Source organism: Musa acuminata, chromosome BXJ2-8 (genome assembly GCF_036884655.1).
Source record: "Musa acuminata AAA Group cultivar baxijiao chromosome BXJ2-8, Cavendish_Baxijiao_AAA, whole genome shotgun sequence".
Lineage (NCBI taxonomy): Eukaryota > Viridiplantae > Streptophyta > Magnoliopsida > Zingiberales > Musaceae > Musa > Musa acuminata.
Genome location: NC_088345.1, coordinates 15223873 through 15243998, shown reverse-complemented (window position 1 = coordinate 15243998; position 20126 = coordinate 15223873).

The window sequence follows — 20126 nt, the reverse complement described above, 5'->3', positions numbered from 1 at the left end:
ATAAAATTTGATATACAAATTTAGAAAATCTATTTATGAATTTAAACAAGTTTCTAGATAATAATAATGAATAATACCAACCTCTACTGGGATAAATGTATGATCAAACTTATTGATATATTTGTCTTTAATATAGAATATGGAGAATAAATATGGATAAAATTGGTTAAGTATATCTAATCTCGTAAATAATATATTGAGATCTATTAATTGAAAACCTAGATACACTCAAGTAAGACAAACCCAAGAGTAGTATGTAGTAAACCTCATGATATAGTAAAATTTATACCCAAGAAACAAGTCATCATTGGATCGAAATATGACATATTGCCACATTTGTCCCTGATATACTTCATGAACAGTAAATATAATTTATATACATTGATTTACAAATTAAGATTCAATGAAGCATATCTTATAGTTCAGCTTTCCAATATATTCAATGAATATTTGATAATTTCCATCGCAAGTACTAAACTTAACACGTCTGTAGTAAATCTCATGAGATCATGAATATTCTATTTAAGAGTCTTTTGTTCGAAATAATTACTCATAGTGGAAAACTTAATTTGCTGGAAACAGATGGCTTCTACTAAACTCTTTGTCCTCACTGTTGGCCTCATTGGTCTCTCCCTTATCATGTTTGCGACATCCACCGGTACTTATCATGATGATCTTTCATCTAAATTTATTTGTGTCACATCATTGTTTAAATTTGATTTAAACACTAATAATGATTCTCCAATTTCTTATCGCTATGCATTTTATGTTTAGTTGCAGAAAATCCAGTGAAAGGGTCGGAGACAAGTTGTGTAGATATTGTGACTCAATGTGGTACTGCAAGTGATTGTGCCGTACCATGCCACCAGAAAGGTCTTGGTCATAGTTGGATTTGTCAATATGGTTGGTGCTGCTGTAGTGCAATATAACATATAGTGCTATATTACCAACAAGTAATAAGGTCAAAATAAGTGCTACAGATATGTTATCTTGCTTTGTTAGCTTCGGCTTGCTAAATTAATAAGTGATCAACAAAAGTAGCATGAATAAAATCATACTTTCGTGTTTTTCCTAACATGTTCTTTTGTTCTTTAGAGTGAATTCTTCCTTAGCTATTTGAAGATGATAGGCTTCTACTTGCAGGAATTTTAGGATCATGAAACTAAGTAGATATTAACACAATTAATTATCATTGGAAACCAAACCATATCTCAAATGATGTGTGACCAAGATAACTTCTTTCTAAATTAAAAAAAAAATTCTTCCAAACATTTTATAGCCATATGATCGAGCACAACCTCGATCATATATAATCCTATATAAACTGAGATGTGACAACCACCACAAGTAAAATATTGAAAGATAAAATAAAAGATATATTAAATAGAAAGAGATTCACAAAAGTCTACCTATACTTCTAGATGAAGTATCAAGGACTTTCATGATCAACTACATTATTGGTCATTATCCATTGTGCATGGACTCTATAAAAAGCCGTACATAAGAAACAATCATTTATAGTAAATGGATTCAAATTATAAAATAACTCGAAAATAGTGAATCTATTCAAAATCTAGATATCGTTTTTATCCTAAGAAATTTTTTTAATTATTTCATCATTTGTCATTATATTACTCCTCTAAAAATGCAAATAATGCACTAATTTCTATTGGTCTATTGATATTAAAGAGATACGTCACTATTGTTTAGCATTTTAAGATTATTAGAAGTTATAGTTAACTACTAAAGTATACATCATTTTCCGAGTGACTTTCCATCCTTGTTATAAGAAGGAAATTGGAGGTGAAGATCTTATGCAGTTTATGCCCTAGATTTCACAACCACACCAACGCAGAGAGAGAGAGAGAGAGAGAGAGAGAGAGAGAGAGAGAGAGAGCAGATTACACAGTTAAGCTGATGATCATGATGAGCCACATGGCTGTTGGATTACTGATCCCACAAGCACCTGTTAGCACAACAAGGCGAGCACCCATGGTTAGGCTATTGGAATATCAATATTTCGTAGCTTTATAAATGCAGCAAAGGATCCTACATAGAAAAAGAAGGCAAAAGAGAAACAGGGTGTGCCTTCCCAAAAACTGCCATGAAGCAAGGATTCAACCAATGAAGGAGCACCAAAGTGACTATATGTGGTTCCAACTTTAATTTTTATCTTTCAGATGGAGAGACTTCATTTATTTGATCATACTCCAGATGCAATGGAAGTACTGAAATTTTAATAGTTGGAGGAATGTTCTTGTAGCTGAAAGAGGAGACCACAGGGAATCCCATTTAAAGCAAAAAAGCAAATATAAGAATCGGCATGCCCAAGTAGCAATAATGCTACAAATTAAAGAACAACAATATCAAGAAGTCAAGAAAGTGACACAAGATGATAATTTCGAACCTTTTTGAAGAATATAATTAACATCGTAAATGCAGATCTCAACACCAAATAGCTGACACATTATTGCTGCTAGTTGAGCCAAACAAAGACACAAAGCTTCAGATTGAATCAAACCAAGATGTTCAAGGACATAATGATCCCAAATTAGAAATATTATTGATGCATCAAACAGAAATGGATGTGAGCCAATCGAAACCACCATTAGAAGCTGTGTATCAGTGTTTTGCCGGGTGTCTCTGCTGCAATAGAAATATAATAAAAACACAACTTTTCTCAGACTGCTGTAAATAAATTGACACAATTTAGTATGCTCCTTTCTTACAGGAGAGAAGCACCTTTTCTTACAGGAGACCAAATTTTCATCAAGAGTAAGCTAGAAAGATAACCTCTAAGCCAAACGATCTGGTTTTGTATTCATTGTAATAACTTGTATCCAAAAAGATGATGGAGAACATGCATAAAATCACTAGCAGTAATCATTTTTAGCGAAAGCCTAAACATAGAATCTACATTTTTATTTTTGAATAATATCGTCTGCTACCGGGCGGTACCATGGATTTGGATTATTTTCGCCTTGTTACCATGCGAAATCGATCGGTAACGATTGATTTCGATTGTTACCGCCTACTACAGGATGGTATTAGCCTAGGGAGAAGGAAGAATAGGGACAAGAAAAGGAAAAATCTAGAGATCCGTCACCGCCCTCCCTCGTCGAATGCCACAGATGAGATGTTGCCTCCTTGTCATTTGAGGTGACGAGGCCTCAAAGTTGTTGGCGACTTCTCCTTATCCGCGCAAGGAGAAGAAGCCTCGGCGACGTGGGGAGAAGAAACGAGGCGACTGTCATGGACTTAGCCGGTTTTGTCTAAGTCGTGCAGTACCCTTCCGTGTCCATCTGCAAAGGTCAGCCTGCCCGAAACCTCTAATGGTCCCTTAGGACCTACAAAAGAGAAAACGAGTTAGAAAAAATGCCTCACTCGGGATCCACAAACAATCATTCTAAGAAATAATTCATAACCAATACAAATTACAAACATACTTCACAATCTTTGAACGATCACACAACAAAGGATCCAAAATGGTCCACTATAGACCGAAATCTCCCACAAGTGTCCACATGACAACATTTATTTACAAGCCTAAATTGACTACCAAACCCAACTAAATTGGGACTGTTAAGCCTTCGACCGTCCCTCTACATGCTGTGCAAAGCATGAACAAACCAAAAGACACGGACATACATGAGCATTATATTAAACACCCTGTTTATAGTTTTGTCCATGACATTCCCCCCCACTTATTCCTTTGACGTCCTCGTCGAAGCTTTTGCTGACATTGCAACTCCTTGCCTTTGCTAAGTCTTCAATCTTTTGCTCTAACTACAATGCATCTCTTGGTTCCCAACTGCTCTTCGTGACTATTGTTGAGTAATCGAATTTTTGATCTGCCATGTTGCTTCAACTCGCCAATGACTCTGACTCTAGTATGGGATTGGCTAAGTTGTGTTGATCCCTGTTAGTTCCTACGAATTATTCAAATGAAGGAAAAAGCCATCTTTACTATGCGCTAGTCTCTCAAATGTGACATGTTGCTTGAATTGGATGGATGCTTGTTGGAGCTTTAACGAGTATTGCCTCGCAAACTTTTGAAGTTTTGAGTCCTTCCTCCATAAAATTTGCCCATCGACTCTTCTATCACTTAGTTGTCACTTCCAAGTAAATTTGCATCACTTCAGCTTTCGATTGGTTTTCTGTTGGAAAATGAAGCGGATAATATACTCTCAATAGCACTGATCACGATTGGTGAGGATTTGACAACTATTGTCTTCCAGTTAGTTTATTCAAAGGATCTTTGAACATGTGCAGAACTCCTCTGCTAGATAGATAAGAGAATTGGGGTACTCAGTTTTGCCCATTCTCTTAAGAGTTGAGAAGGCAAATGTTACTTGACTTTGCTTGCCTCATTGAGGGTTGTACTCCATGCATCGAGCTGGTTACTAGCCTTCACCTGCTCTTTGCTCATGCTTCTAAAGCACTTGAAGTGTTTTCACTCCTTGCGTTGAGTTAGTTACTGTGATTTACCTTCTCAATGCCATCGAACTTATGGAATGTAGGAAGTTTTCACCCCAACTTGGAGTAAATCTCTAATAGTTTTGGTCGCCTTTGGGATTGTACTGTCTTCTCCATCAACCCTGCCACCAACTCCATTGAGTAGCAAAGGTACAACATCGCGTGCTGCCTACTTCATTCTTTGGTCATGCACTCTTGCATCGACTCGAAGTCCTTCACTTTCGGCTATCTTGATGAGAAGCTCGTTGACACTGGTCTTACAAAGTTCCTTGGTCTCTGCCCTTCAGCCTTGTCTCGGTACTTGGAGTTTGCCTTTGTATTCTCTACCTCCTTGACCCCTTTCACGACCAAGCACTCTCCCCCTATGAGAGCAAGGGATCGATGACTCCATGGAAGTCACGCCTCTACGGTACCATGGCACTATCATGCCCAAGGCCCTACTATCCATCTCCTCGCATATGTCCCCCTTTCTTCACAATTGGTAGATCTACCTTTGTGGCACTATGACACTCCTCTGAGTCCACCTCTATTCTAACCAATGCTTGGTATTTGGATAGCTAAGTCCCTATGGACTCGTCGTCACTTCCTCGCCCCTTTCAACCCTTTACTTTAACACCTCTATGTTCTCCAAGGAGTTCCTCTTAGTAGATGGAAAAATAGACTGCAACTTCCATGCATGGCCTTTGCCATCATGTTGCAAGATTCGCACCGATTCTGTTCTCCTTAGCTTCCTTAGTAGCAACGTTCACTTACTCGGACTTGTCATCTGATTTACCGGGCTCCCTTAAGCAAATATGGGCTCTGGAGTAGTTCAACTCTCCAACCGCTCTGATCGTACCTCTACATGATCAAGTCCCTCTCATGGGACTCATTGGTACTTGCATTTGAACTTTTCCCTCAGTGGTACACAACCCCCATATGCTGATGACCAAGACTTTCATCTGATACAAAATTCGATGTACGCATAGAAGACTTTCACTCCTTGAATCCATAACCCTTCTTGTCGTCGTATTGTTTACCGACGTGGAGTTCCCAATAGCTCCTGATCATACCTCTGTATGATATAGTCCCTTACGGGACCAGATTTCTATGTATCACATTGCCATGAACTGTTCCACCACAACCCGCTGCACCATGTCGCCTCCTGGTTGTCACAGACAAAATTCTAAACAGGATGTTTGATGTAATGCTTATGTATGTCCATGTCTCTTAGTTTGTTCATGCTTTGCACAACAAGTAGGATGATCGATGGCTTAACAGCCCCATTTTATTTGGGTTTGGTGGTTGTTTTAGGCTTGTAAATAAAGGTTGTGTCATGTGGACACTTGTGAGAGAATTCGATTTGTAGTAGACCATTTTGACCCTTTGTTGTGTAATCATTCAGAGCTTATAAAGTATATTTGTAATTTGCATTGTCTATAAAGTGTTTCCTGAAATGTTTGCTTGTGGATCCCGAGTGAGGCGCTTTCTCTAAATCGTTTTCTCTTTTGTAGGTCCTAAGGGACCATGGGAGGTTCGGGGAGGCTGACATTTACGGACGAACACGCAAGGGTGCCGCATGACTTAGGCAAAACCAGCTAAGTCCATGACAGATGGTATCAGAGCGGGACAAGCACTCATAGAAACACTTGACATGCAAACATGGGGGACCTACAGGGGCTGCGTTGAAGGCAGTCAGCATGCGCGACCATTTAGGGGAAAACAGGCATGGAGATGTAGGGAAAAGGAGTCGCTTGGAGGAGCGAGCATCTGAGATTGGCATTCAGAGGAATGGCCAACCCTTTGCGCAAGAGGCACCACCAGAACAAGCAAGCTTGGAAGAATGCGGAGGGCACAAAGGTTGGGATGGCTAAGTTTAAGTTACGGCTCAATGTTGACAACTATACTTGATGGTGCTCAAGGCAAACGAGGCGCTTGGTAAAGGATGAGACCATGTAAGGTGGAACGAGTTGCTCAGCGATCGAAAGAGTTGTGCAAAGCTTACAGAAATGAGGGGAATTGCTAACTCGAAGAATTCGGTACTCATGCATGGGCTTGTATGCAGACGATGGAATGTTCGCGGGCATCCCAAGGCGACCAAAACTCGGCGCCATGGAGCATTGAAACATTCTCTTCGGCATGTGAAGGATACATCCGTAGGAGGTTGAAGTGTGCAACGAGTTCAGGATGTTGCTAGGCCTTGAGTGGTGCAGCGGGGGCTGTATTGACATGGAGTCATAATCTAGCAAGTGCATTTGCAGGAGGCAGAACAATGTACAGTTTGTTCAGCAAATTGGAGTAGTCCAAGGAGATGGTGGTCTACGAAACGAAGAGAGATGTTGCTCCAACGGGATAATTATCCAGGAGGGATAGATCCTGATTTATCCAGAGGGAGAATCATGTGCAACAGATCATATATGTTGAGGAGGAGTACCTCAACAAATAACAACTCCATGAAGCTCAATGGACCGAGCAAGCGGCAAGGAGTTGTCGCATGATCTCGCTTGAGAGAATGCATTGGTGGATGCATTGCGAGATCAAGTGGTGGAGCGACCCAAAGTAACACAAATGAAGGCACACTTAGAGTCGATATGGAGATTGGACTCAAGGGAGGGCTGACCCGTGGAATGGTGGGCGCGAGGGCCACCATCAACCTAATGCAAAAACGAGCGAAGCAACTTGGGTGTAACTTGGCGATGTACCCAAGCCGCATGAAGGGAGCTAGCAGAGAAGATGGAACATGGAGCGGAGGCATAGTGCTTTCCTTGGACAAAGGTCAAGAACATGAACTCTTGTAGAGGCAAGAGCAGGATCATGTTGTTCCATGGGTCCTTCATTATGATGGAGCGGACTCATCTTGTATGGTGCCAAAGATGAAGGGAGCTTCTAAGCACATGCACATTATCTCGGAGAAGTATTTGATGGAGGAACTAAGGCAACTCAACTTGCGGAGGCGAAGTTGGGTTCAGAAGGCCTTGGCACGGGGCAAGAGGATGCGGAGGCGGGTACTCTTGAAGAATATGACATAGTGTTGCCAATCAAGTTGCCTAGCAGGAAGTGGTGCGCAGCGGAGATTATGCTGGTAGGGGCAAAAGCCTAGGATCCAGACAATGGTGCACTAATTGCAACTAAGTTGGTTGACTTCAGGAGCTACTAGGCGACGGACTATCCTAGAACGTGATAAGACCCTAAAGTCTTATCATCGAAGAAAGGGGAGAAATGGGGATGATAATGATCGCTTCGAGGGGATCGGCCTCCTTGATTGCTTCGAGGGGATCGGCCCTCCTTGATCACTTCGAGGGGATTGGCCCTCCTTGATCACTTCGAGGGGATCGGCCTCTTAGGGTTTGTCAAAAGACAGAATAGTATTTTTCATAGATTACCAAAAAGAAGCAGTTACATCCCTATTTATAGAGTTCCACCTAGAGTCCATCAGGACTTGAACTCTAATAATAAATAAATACTAAATAAACCTCTACTTGACTCTAACTGAACCAAACCGACTCAAAAACAACTGGACTAAACAGACTCAATAAACATTATTCAAAAGCTTAGAAAAAGGGTCCTAACAGTTCCTCCCTCGTCAAATTAGCCTTGTCCTCAAGGCTGAGTAGCATCAATCTCTAGGAGGTTCTCTTTCAGCACTTTAGCCAGAGACTATCTGCAACGCATCACAACCTGTTTATCAAGTAAGTATGGTCTCCAGTTTTTGATAGTGTAAGCAATAGGTCGGCCTTTCAGTGTAGTAATCATTGCATGAAACTTTTGGCCCTATATAATCAATTTTATCTTTGAACCTTTGCTATCACAAGTGAAAATCCACCCATCAACGATCTTTACTTCAAATCTGGCATAGTCTTCAATGTGGTGGGCCAATCGGTCAATAGTCTCACTGTCCATAAAATTGTTAATGCTACCAATATCAATCAAACCTATAGCAGGCTGTTGTTCCAGAGTTTCGCCAACTTCCAGAGTTTGCGGGTTAGAGTAGTCGGCTAATGTATGCATTGTATGTATCGTAGGTCCAACATCTTCATTAGAATTTATACCTTCATGATCGGAGTCCAACTCTTCTACTTTCGGTTCCGCTTTCGGTTCCTCTCTAATTGGCTCAATCATCATATGTTGCCCTTGTTTACATTGGTGCTCCATACTCCACTTTTCATCATAGTGCAAACCCCTTGCTGATCTTTCCTTGCTAATTTTTTTCTCATGTAGATTTGCAAATGAGATCGCAGCTATCATAGTGCGGGGTTGACGAGCCTTAACTTCACACCGGATCTCTGGAATAAGCCCTTCAATAAATGTATCCAGAAGTTGTCGGTCTGACCAATCTCTAGCTTGATTTGATAATTTTTCAAACCTACTCTGATATTCCAACACTGTAGAAGTCTAACAAATTTTGGCGAGCTGTTCATCCACCTTCATGTACGAGTAGATTGTGTCACAATCTTGGAGCCCTTTTCCAATATTTTCATATCTGTGCAACGTAGAACTTGAGCTCCCATCTTGTTGAAATTTGCTGAGGCTCTCCAGTAGGCTTCTTTTGAAATCATTAAGTGTTTCTTGCAGCCGGTTCTCAATTCTTATTTCCAATGCTTCCATTTGTGCTTTCATTGAATTATCGGTGGCTATTCTGTAAGACTGCAAATCTGTAATCTCAACTCCTGTTTTTGGTGTCAAGCCTAGGGCATAATTCACTGCCCTACTCGATGCTGTTGTTGTGATGCAATCGGTGATAGCACTATTGGAATGAAGGGTTGCTGCGAGGATGTGGGGATGTAGCTGTGTTCGCTGCGTAGGAGGCAACGATGCTTGCTGTGGTCGCTGCGTGGAGGGATCGCTACTGCTGAGGGCTGGGAGGCAGTGATGGTGGCACAGCTGGGGCAGCACCGCCAAGGGCTTGCCGCTGCGATGGCTGCGACGGCACGAATGGAAGGCAGCGTTGCTCTGTTTCTGTCACACTGCGGAAGGAGGCGCCGGTGAGAGGAGTCGGTGCATGCGTTGCCGAGGTTGAAGCGGCCGCACAAGAGCTTGTTGTGTGTGTTGTTGGAGGGCGGCTACGGTGGTGTTGCCGAGGTTGAGGCTGCAGGGAAAAATAGGAATCGACGGTGGCAGGCTGGGCGGTGAGCGGCGTCGTCGCTGGCTGGGCAGCAGCGGCGACAATGGTGGCAACCGTTCGCAGTAGCAAGAGGATTGCCCTATTTCGGTCACCAAGGGGGCAGAGCAAGGGGTAGTGGCGGTAGTCGTTCTCGCCCGAGCCAGGGGGAGCGGCGGCTGGGAGTTGAGCAGCAGTCGCCGCACGGTGGCTGGCAGTGGTGGTGGGTCGGCTGGAAGGCGACGGCGCTCGAGGCGTGGCTGCGATCGACGAGGGGCTGCGGCAACAGAGGAAGCTCTGTTTCTGCAACCGCTGCAACGAGGGGCTGCGGCAACCGACGGCTGCGACACAAAGGGGGGCACGGCTAGGGTTGCGGCGGCGACGCGGCTGGGAAAAGTGGTGGTGACACGGTTGGGAACAAGGGCAATCCGTGAGTTGCCTTGTTTCGGTCGCCGCGAGGAGGGCGACAATCGGCGGCTGCGGCTGCGACCCAAGGGGATGCAGGCGGCGGTGGAGAGGCAGCAGTGGTGGCGCGGCGATTGTGACTGCTAAGACCCCAAAGTCTTATCGTAGGCTCTGATACCAAATGATAAGACCCTAAAGTCTTATCGTAGGCTCTGATACCAAATGATAAGACCCTAAAGTCTTATCGTAAAAAAGAAGAAGAGAAAGGGGATGATTATGACTGCTGTGACCCAAGGAAGCAATCGCCGAGTAGCCGGGTTGAGGGTGCGGTGATGGCAACCAACAACTGCAGTAGCGGAGGCAGAACAAGAGGGAGGTGGCGTTGAAGTGGCCGGGGTTGAGGCTGCAGTGGTGGCAACCGGCGGTAGTGGCAAAGATGCAGAGCAAGGGGGCTGCAGCAACGGTGCTGATCGAGGGGGTTGAGGTGAAGGCTGCGGTGGCTGGCAGCAGTAGTTGTTGCTGGCCGGAGCGCAGCGGCGGTGGTGGAGAAGGAGGCAGCGAGCGTCGTCGTTGGCCGGGAAGTTACGATGCTGGAGATGGGAAACAGGGTGCTCTGTTTCTATCGCACCACAGAAACAGCGACGCCGACAGATCGCACGGCCGAAGCTGCAACCAAGGGAAGGCAGCGATGGCGGTGCGGCTAGGGCAGCGTCGCCGATGGTAGAAGCGGCGATGGGTGGTCCGCTGGCTGGGAAACGGCGGGCGCGGCCCTTCACGCTCGAGCGAGATGCGGCAGCAACGAGGCAAGGTGAGAAGTTTACTGGCCGGGACACAGCGGCAGCGATGGGCGCTGGCCGGGGAGCAGCGGCCGCGGTGGTCGCCGACCAGGATGCAGCGCCGGTGATGGAGGAGAACGAAAGCAGGGGTGGTCGGCGTCGGGAAGCAAATGTTCCGTCTTGGGTGAGAAGGAACAGCGTGCGTGGCTGCCGGCTTCGGCCTCACAATTTTTTTTTTTTTTTTTTTTGAGATGACGAACTACAGCGAGAACGCTGAGGATCGTCGCTCTGATACCAAATGATAAGACCCTAAAATCTTATCATCGCTCTGATACCAAATGATAAGATCCTAAAGTCTTATCGTCGCTCTGATACCAAATGATAAGACCCTAAATTCTTATCGTCGCTCTGATACCAAATGCTAAGACCCCAAATTCTTATCGTAGGCTATGATACCAAATGATAAGACCCTAAAGTCTTATCGTAGGCTCTGATACCAAATGATAAGACCCTAAAGTCTTATCGTAGGCTCTGATACCAAATGGTAAGACCCTAAAGTCTTATCGTCGCTCTGATACCAAATGATAAGACCCTAAAGTCTTATCATCGAAGAAAGGGGAGAAATGAGGATGATAATGATCGCTTCGAGGGGATAGGCCTCCTTGATCGCTTCGAGGGGATCGGCACTCCTTGATCGCTTCGAGGGGATCGGCCCTCCTTGATCACTTCGAGGGGATCAGCCTCCTAGGGTTTGTCAAAAGACAGAATAGTATTTTTCATAGATTACTGAAAAGAAGCAGTTACATCCCTATTTATAGAGTTTCACCGAGAGTCCATCAGGACTTTAACTCTAATAATAAATAAATATTAAATAAACCTCTACTTGACTCTAACTGAACCAAACCGATTCAATAAACAACTGGACTAAATAGACTCAATAAACATTATTCAAAAGCTCAGAAAAAGGTTCCTAACATTATCGTAGACTCTGATACCAAATGATAAGACCCTAAATTCTTATCATTGAAGAAAGGGGAGAAATGGGGATGATAATGATCGCTTCGAGGGGATCGGCCTCTTTGATCGCTTCAAGGGGATCGGCCCTCCTTGATCACTTTGAGGGGATCGGCCCTCCTTGATCACTTCGAGGGGATCGGCCTCCTAGGGTTTGTCAAAAGACAGAATAGTATTTTTCATAGATTACCAAAAAGAAGCAGTTACATCCTTATTTATAGAGTTCCACCTAGAGTCCATTAGGACTTGAACTCTAATAATAAATAAATACTAAATAAACCTCTACTTGACTCTAACAGAACCAAACCGACTCAAAAATAACTGGACTAAACAGACTCAATAAACATTATTCAAAAGCTTAGAAAAAGGGTCCTAACAGAACGGTGCTTCATCTAGGTGTGACCCAAGAGCGGGTGGATGAAGGTCGATTGCCAATGAAGCGAACAAAATCGAAGGTGGAAAAGAACCTACGATGTATTGGCCGAGGCCACACCTGGAGGGATCACAATTCGAGTTCGTCCCACAAGTATCATAATGCAATGGAGATGTCACCAAGAGGCGACATGGTGCGGCAGATCGTGATGTAATAGCTCGTGGCAATGCGATACACATGATATAGTCTCGTGAGGGACTATATCATACGGAGGTATGATCAAGAGCTATTAGAAGCTCCACTTCGGTGAACAATATGACGGCAAGAAGGGCTATGAATTCAAGGAGTGAAGGCCATGGTACCGTAGAGGCAGGTCTTCCGTGCGTGCATTGAGTTTTGCATCGAATGAAAGCCTTGGTTATCAGCATAATGTCACGGACAAACTTCAAAATAGGATGTTTGATGTAATGCTTATATATGCCCATGTCTTTTGGTGTGTTCATGCTTTGTACAACATGTAGAGGGACGGTCGAAGGCTTAATAGTCCCATTTTAGTTGGGTTGGTGGCCGCTTTAGGCTTGTAAATAAAGGTTGTGTCACGTAGCCACTTGTGAAAGATTTTCGGTCTGTAATGGACCATTTTGACCATTTGTTGTGCAATTGTTCAGAGCTTGTAAAGTCTGTTTGTAATTTGCATTGTCTATGAAGTGTTTTTGGAAATGTTTGCTTGTGGATCCCGTGTAAGACGTTTTATCTTTTGTGGGTCCTAAGTGACCATGGGAGGCTTCGGGGAGGCTGACCTTTGCGGGCGAACATGCAAGGGTGCCGCACGACTTAGGCAAAACAAGCTAAGTCCATGACAGATGGTATCAGAGCATGACAAGCACTCATAGAAATACTTAGCATGCAAATGTGGGGGATCTAGCGGGGTTGCATTGAGGGCAGTCAACACACGCGCGACCGTTTGGGCGAAACCGGGCATGGAGATGTAGGGAAAAGAATCGCTCGGAGGAGCGAGCATCTAAGATTCGCATTCAGAGGAATGGCCAACCCATCATGCAAGAGGCACCACGAGAACATGCAAGCTTGGAAGAATGTGGAGCGCACAAAGGGTGAGATGGCTGAGTTTGAGCTACGGCTCAACGTTGACAACTATACTTGATGGTGCTCAAGGCATGTGAGGCGCTTAGTAAAAGATGAGACCATCCAAGGTAGAATGAGTTGCTCAGCGACCGAAAGAGTTGTGCAAAGCTCACAGAGGCGAGGGGAATTGCTAACTCAAAGAATTAGGTACACATACATGGGCTTGTATGCGGACGATGGAATGTTCACGGCAATCCCAAGGTGATCGAAACTCGACGCCATGGAGCATTAAAACTTTCTCTTTGGCATGTTAAGGATACGTCCGTAAAAGGCTGAAGTGTGCAACCAGTTCAGCATGTTGCTAGGCCTTGAGTGGTGCAGCGGGAGCTGTATTGACGTGGAGTCACAATCTAGCAAGTGCATTTGCAGGAGGCAGAACAATGCATAGTTTATTCAGCAAATCGGAGTAGTCCAAGGAGATGGTGGTCTCTGAAATGAAGAGAGATGTTGCTCCAACGGGACAATTATCCAGGAGGGATAGATCTTGATTTCTCCAAAGGGAGAATCATGTGCAACAGATCACATATGTTGAGGAGCGAGCATCTAAGATTGGCATTCAGAGGAATGGCCAACCCTTTGCGCAAGAGGCACCACGAGAACATATAAGCTTGGAAGAATGTGGAGTGCACAAAGGGTGGGTGTTAGGATCCTTTTTCTGAGCTATTGAATAATGTTTATTGAGTCTGTTTTGTCCAATTGTTTATCGAGTCGGTTTGGTTCAGTTAGAGTCAAGTAGAGGTTTATTTAATATTTATTTATTATTAGAGTTCAAGTCCTGATGGACTCTGGGTGGAACTCTATAAATAGGGATGTAACTGTCACGCCCCCCCCCCCCCCCCGAATTATCACATTCAGGAAGTGTGACCCTGTCTAAAATCAATAATATTATAATTCATCATCAATTAAATCCAGGATCCAATTTAACAATTTGAGGATACTAAGAATCATTCAATAATCAATATTCACAACTCATAAACAAGTATGTTACATAAACCATAATCCACTTCACTCAGAGATTCACAAAATCCCATGGCAACTCAACTAAACATCATCCACAACACAAATCCATAATCGTAGAAGTATATACAATCACAAAAAGATAATTATTTACCATGAGTTCTTATCCTTATACAACTTAAACTTATCATTCCATACGCATGAGCAGTCCTTTAAACTTTTACAACACATAAGTATCAATAGATTCCTTAACATTACATCAAAAGTAAAGTATACTATACAACAAAAACCTATCTTCCAACAAAGATTAGCTCAAAAATCTTCTAGCCTTTCACTGCTTTAACCCATTTCTAGCTTTTCAGTGCGTGACAAGCTACCCTGAAAAAAAATTATATAGCAACGAGGTGAGCATAAAGAGCTCAGCAAGCGTCTAACATATTCATGGCGATGGGAGAAGTTCAAGCAGGCTTAGTATTAAGATACAAAAGTAGAAATATAAGTGTTCATTTGAAGTCATCTCATTTGATATAAAATCACAAAGGTTTACTTCATTCAAAAACAAGCATTAGACATAACAATAGGAGAAGGGAAATTGGAGCATTTCATTGGCAAAAGAAATACTTAGGCATGTATCAAATGGCATATGAAGCATTTAGGCACATATCAAAGGCGTAAAAGTGTTTGGGGGCATGATAATGACAAACGAAACACTTCAAAGTATAACAAGTGAACCGAATAATAAACACAAGCTTGTATGACATTTTTGATGTAGCATGCATTCCATTTTTATCCAAAGCATAATATGAACTCATAAACAAAGCTTTGGATTTCATATCAATAAACATAGAGGGCACTGTGGGACCACATACATAATGTGATTCATCCATTTCTGGATGACCACCAAGCATAAGTTTCCCACGTCTGGGAGCTCCATCCACCCACGTCTGAGTGAAGTCAATGGGGCCGGCAGAGCAATCGCGGGCTCTAAGCATAACTCCCTTTACCATTTCTGGCAAAGGTTCACAATATCCCACAAGACACTAGAGTACAAAAGGGTAGTATGAACAATAACATTGACACATATCAGAAGCACATGCGGAACAACGAAATGTACATATGCCTTTCGAGTCAATACGATACAAACATAATCTTTCACAAATATATTCAGATTTAAAAGGAAACAAAAGCAGGAGTATACAAGGATTTCAAGAAATCACATATGGCTCAATTGAAATAAGAAAGTTAGATGAATTCAATGTCCAAAGAAATGAAACTGGAAGAGGCACATATCGAAAGCAAATGCGGAACAATGGGATGCATGTGCCGAATCATTACGCTGAAAACATGAGCTTTAGATGATAGCTGCAGACAAATAAATAAAGGACAAAAGTATACAGGAATTTAAGCTAATAATGTAAAGCTTAACTGAAGAGTGTTTGCCGAAATCGATTTCCAAAGAGAAGAAACAAGAAGAGCCGAAATCGACCAAAGCTCGATTCTGGCAGAATTTGATAGGGACATTGTATGAACTATTTAGATAACCAATTATGCTCCAATTTATGAAAAATATGTGTCATTAGAAAGCTTTATCAATCTAATTTTAGGAAAATTAAGTTTGACAAGAATTGGAATTTACAACAGGGAGTTACAGATAATTTCGTAGCCAAAGGTCTGAAAATATTTTCTCTGTTTTACTGAATCCATTGGGTCGATGAAAGCAGATGTTTTAGTTAGCAATTATACTCCGAAAATTTCAAATCAGGTATATAAAGAAAGCATTTTGAGTCTACCTTCGAATAAATCATACTTTGTATGAATCTGAGTTCACAGCAGAAAGTTATAAGTAGTTAAGCAACAAGAGGTCAGAAATTTCAGTCTCTATTTTACAGAATCTGTAGGGTTAATTGAAACAGAAGTCTTAGTAGGCATTTAAACTCCAAATCATTCAATCTTAGTGTCAAAATAAAGATATTTGAGTCTAATTTCAAATGGAATAGGTTTTACCTAAATCAGAGTTTAGTGCTCAAAGTTAGATCGAAAACAATGTACAGAAGTCAGATTACCGAAAAATTTCATATTCATAGCTTTGTATCAAAAGGAAAGAACGGTTTGGTACTAAGCTGAAATCTTTTGCATTTATGAAGAATTAAAAGGAAAACAGAGATTAGGAATTCTGTAGGAAGAGATTAGAACACTTGCCTTAAGCAAATTTGATTCCCAAATGGGGGGAGTTGATGCAAAACCTCAATGAAAGCTTCTTCTTCAATTCCTCTTCTTCTCCTTCTTCCCTTCTCTTCTCTTCTTAATTCACGTTGGCTGCAGTATCTGTAAGGTTACATTTAGTTTCTCCTTTAATCTCTTATTTAGTTACATTTTGGTTAACACAAGGGTTGCAAAGTTACAAGGTGGCAAGCATGCATGAAAAATGCTAGGTGTCATCCTTAGAGCAAACTTAGGTGGCACCATTAGGTTAGCTAGTGACACATGTTCACTATTTTTATTTTTATTTTTTATTTTTTAACTTAAATCTGAATCTTTAATAAATTATATCAAACTTCTAATATTTACTCTTAGGTCCCTAGCCATAAATATTTAATCATTTATTATTTAATAAAAAAAATATTAAATAATCCTCATATTTACAAACAAGCATTTACTAATTTTTTTTTTTTTAAATGGGGGATGTTACAGTAACTGCTTCTTTTCAATAATCTATGAAAAATACTATTCTGTCTTTTGACAAATCCTAGGAGGCCGATCCCCTTGAAGCGATCAAGGAGGGCCGATCCCCTCGAAGCGATCAAGGAGGCCGATCCCCTCGAAGCGATCATTATCATCCCCTTTCTCTTCTTCTTTTTTACGATAAGACTTTAGGGTCTTATCATTTGGTATCAGAGCGACGATAAGACTTTAGGATCTTATCATTTGGTATCAGAGCGACGATAAGACTTTAGGGTCTTATCATTTGGTATCAGAGCGACGATAAGACTTTAGGGTCTTATCATTTGGTATCAGAGCAGCGATCCTTGGCATTCTCGCTGCAACGAAGCTATCAAAAAAAAAAAAAAAAAAAAAGAAAGAAAGAAAGAAAGAAGAAGCAGCAGCAACCGCAGCCACGCACCCCTGCTTCCGGCCATCCCACCCGTCGCCCGTCGCTGCTCTCCGGCCAGCAACCGACTCTGCCCCACTTCAGGCCAGAGTCCACCGCCGCCTCCCACCCGAGCCACCACCGCTGCCAGGAGACGACGCTGCCAGTGTCCCACTCCGCCGCAGCCCTGCTCTTGTTCTCTACCGCCGCTGCAGGGCAACTCCTCCACCGCCGCCGCTGCTTCCCGGCCGATCGATCACCGCCGCCCGCCTTCCAGCCGCAACCCTAGCCGTGCCCCCCCTTGGGTCGCAGTCGCTGGTTGCCGCAGCCCCTCGTTGCAGCGGTTGCAGAAACAAAGTTCCTCTGTTGCCGCAGCCCCTCGTCGATTGCAGCCGCGCCTCCTCCAGCACTCCTCTTCCCCTCAAGCGCCGTCGTCGCCCAATCGAACCACCACCACTGCCAACCATCGTGCGACGACCGCTGCACGCCTCCCAGCAGCCGATCCTCCTTGCTCTGCATCTTTTGTAACCGAAACAGGGCTATCACAACAACTCACATCTGCTGCCCATGTTTCCAGCCACCGACGTCGCCTTGAGTGCCGTCACCGTCGCCTTCCAGCCGCTGCTCCTGTTAGGATCGAGAGCACTAAGAGGGGGGGGGTGAATTAGTGCAGCGGAAATCTTTTAGGGATTTAAAAACGAAAGCTGCGTTCGTCCGATAGAAACGATTTCGATGTAAAAGCCGATTCTAAGATTACTTAAGATTAAGCGCAGTTTACGTCTAAGCACAGTTTATGTCTAAACTCAATTTGCGTCTAAATACAGTTTGCGTCTAAACGCAGTTTTACGTCTAAACACAATTTTACGTCTAAACGCAGTTTTGCGTCTAAACTCATTTTACGTCTTAAACGCAGTTTTACGTCTAATCGCAGTTTGCGTCTAAAAGTAGTTTACGTCTAAAACACAGTTTTATGTCTAAACACAGTTTGCGCAGTTCGCGTCTAAACACAGTTTTGCGTCTAAACTCAATTTACGTCTAAATGCAGTTTTACGTCTAAACGCAGTTTGCGTCTAAACGCAGTTTTACGTCTAAATGTAGTTTTACGTTTAAAAGAAGTTTACGTCTAAAACACAATTTTATGTTTAAACACAGTTTGCGCAGTTTACGTTTAAACGCAGTTTTACGTCTAAACGCAGTTTGCGTCTAAACGCAGTTTTACGTCTAAACGCAGTTTTACGTCTAAACGTAGTTTTACGTTTAAAAGAAGTTTACGTCTAAAACACAGTTTTATGTTTAAACACAGTTTGCGCAGTTTACGTTTAAACGCAGTTTTACGTCTAAACGCAGTTTGCGTCTAAATGTAGTTTTACGTCTAAACGCAGTTTTACGTCTAAACGTAGTTTGCGTCTAAAACAGTTTCAAAGGGATCTAAACTCAGAAGCTAGTTCATAAAAGTGCAGAAGACAGTTTTGCAGAATCAAAACACAAACGTAAGCTAATCGTACGAAAAACACAGATTTACGTCCGAATGCAGATTCGAAAAGATCAGCACTTAGAACTTGTTCGTAAAGGCGCAAAGAGCAGTAGTTATGTAGGAGGTTTGCAGTAATGATAAGGTACTCGAAATAAAAGCAAACCAGAGATTTAGAGTGGTTCGGTCAGTCTTGACCTACTCCACTTTTGGCTTCCTCCTCCGACGAGGTCACCGACGTCAACTAGCTGCCTTCCTTCAATGGGCGAAGGCCAACTACCCTTTTACAGTTTCACTCCTTTTGATGGGCTCAGGAGACAACCCTTACAGATCCTTTCTCTCCTCTCTTTACAACTCAAAAGCTTGAAGAACAGAAGGAGGAGACTTAAAGGCTTTACAACAATTTTGAGCTCTTAGAATCACAGAAAGAATCAAGATTTCGGTGGACGTGTAATAGAATGCCCCTCTTGGTTTCCGGCGTATGCCATCTCTCTTGGGTTTTAATCCGTTAGAGAGTTAACCTCGCTCTGATACCAATTGTTAGGATCGAGAGCACTAAGAGGGGGGGGGGGTGAATTAGTGATGTCTAATATCAATATGTTTTGTTCTTGAGTGTTGTATAGGATTCTTAGTTAAGCATATTGCACTCGTTTTATCACATTTAATGGGAATATCTTTAAGATTAACTTTGTAATCTTTTAAGGTATTTTTCATCCATACAACTTGTGCACAGCATGCACTTGCTGCAATATATTCAGCTTCGGTTGTTGATAGTGCAACCGAGTTTTGTTTTCTTAGATGACCAGGAAACAAGGGCATGTCCTAAAAATTGACATGATCTTGATGTGCTTTTTCTATCTAGTCTACAGCTAGCAAAGTCCGCATCAGCATAAGCTGTTAACTCAAAATTTTCTGATTTTGGGTACCATAATCCTAGATTTGTGGTTCTATTAAGATATCTAAGTATTCTTTTAACTGCTTTGAGATGAGATAGGGTTTGATTGAAATCTAGCACAAAGTCCTACACTGAACATGATGTCTGGTCTGGTTGCAATGAGGTAAAGTAAACTTCCTATCATACCCCTATAAGTTTTTTGATTGAAGCTTTCTCCACTTTTATCAATTTCTAACTTAGTGGAGGTGCTCATAGGAGTGTTAATAGCCATTGAGTTATTCATATTAAATTTTTTTAATAAATTCATAGCATATTTAGTTTGACTAATAAAGATGCCATTGCTTAGTTGTTTGATTTGTAAGCCTATGAAGAATGTTAATTCTCCTATTAAGCTCATTTCGAATTCAAGACTCATAGTTTTAGCATATGATTCACAAAGAGATTCATTTGT